This window comes from Mus caroli, chromosome 2, assembly GCF_900094665.2.
Source record: "Mus caroli chromosome 2, CAROLI_EIJ_v1.1, whole genome shotgun sequence".
Classification (NCBI taxonomy): domain Eukaryota; kingdom Metazoa; phylum Chordata; class Mammalia; order Rodentia; family Muridae; genus Mus; species Mus caroli.
In genome coordinates, this window is record NC_034571.1 from 61,251,001 (window position 1) to 61,252,686 (window position 1,686).

The window sequence follows — 1,686 nt, forward strand, 5'->3', positions numbered from 1 at the left end:
AAAAAAAAAAAAAAAAAAAAAGATTTTCCTAGACTTAGGACTGCTCCCCAGGATATGTAATCTACCCCAGGGATGGTGAATTTCAGAGATTAGTTCAGGGACTGTGGAAAGAAATTGTTCTTGGTGTGTTTGTGTGTGTGTGTGTTGTGTTGTGTTGTGTTCTGCAGAAACTAGGCAGGGGAAGCAATGGCAGAAACACAACAATAATCTGCGGAAAGAAGACATCGGGGGATGGCAGATTCTAAGACTTGGTGGATGGACTTCATGACCCAGCTTTCAGAAAGTTCAGGGCAGGTCAGATCAGCTTGATGGGCAGGGCTTTTTGTGCAATACTGTGCGGATTGCCCCACTCCACCCACACCCCCACCCCGGGGGAAGTGAAGCTTAAGTTCAATATCCACAGTTTGAAGCACCACATCTATATAGTCTGCTGTGCTGGAAGAAAGAGGGACTTTAGTACTACACCCTTCAAAGGCAAAAATGTGCTAAAAAGTGTGTACAAACACTTTAATTTTGGGGGCTGGAGAGATAGCTCAGGGTTTAAGAGCACTGACTGCTCTTCCAGAGCTCCTGAGTTCAATTCCCAGAAACCACATGGTGGCTCACAACTATCTGTAATGGGATCTGATGCCCTCTTCTGGTGTGTCTGAAGCTGCTACAGTGTACTTATACACATAATATAAATACTTAAAAAAAAAAAAAACCTTTAATTTTGGAGATAGCTCTCTGGAAAAATGACTTGATAATAATTCTTAGAACTGTGTGCTAGAAAAGTAGTCACCTTTTACCTGGATGATTTCAGATGTAGGAAGAGTTCAATAAAAAACATAATGTACCTTTTTTTTTTTTTTTAACAATTCTAACTGTAGAGCAATTTTAGGTTCTCAGCATCACTGAGAGGACACATAGTTTCTTGTTCCCAGGTATGCAAAGAATCCTTTTATTACCAACATCTTTAATTCCATAGTCTGGATCTACCATAGCTGATTATTCCATCTCTTCATTACTTTCCAGTATTGGGAATTTGAGTAAAGCATCTATAAATGTGTGTGTGTTTGTGTGTGTGTGTGTGTGTAGACATAACATTTCAATTCCTTTCAGTAAATACCAAGAATAATATCATTAAATTGTATCATAAGAGAGATTAAATATGCAAGAAAATGGCAAACTATTCCAATGAGTCCATGTCTTTTTTTTTTCCCCCACCAGCCATGGCTGAGAGTTCCTGCCAACATCTCTGCTGGTGTTGTATGTGTCAGTGTTGCAGATTTCAGCAGTTAGAAGAGATGTGAGGTTGCATCTCAATTATGCTGTTGACAACAGAGGTATGATCTGCATCTCCACAACTATGGTGCAGTGTGGTGTCAGCAAAGTTCTCTGACATGTTCTTAAATCAGGTTAATGTGTTCTTGTATTCTAAGAGTTCTTGGTACATTGCAGCTAATGTTCCCTTATCAGATATGTGTTTTGCAACTATTTCATTCAGGTTGTGGATTTGTCTAATCATATTTCCTAACAAACACTGGCTTTTTCATAGTAGAAAAGCTTATTATAAACAAGGTATAAATTATCAATTCCTTCTTTCATGTATTTATGCCCTTTCCTTATAACTAAAGTATGACCATGTCAACTGGGTTGCCTATTTCTTTCTCACTTTTCTGTTTAAAGCATCCATTAACAGCACAC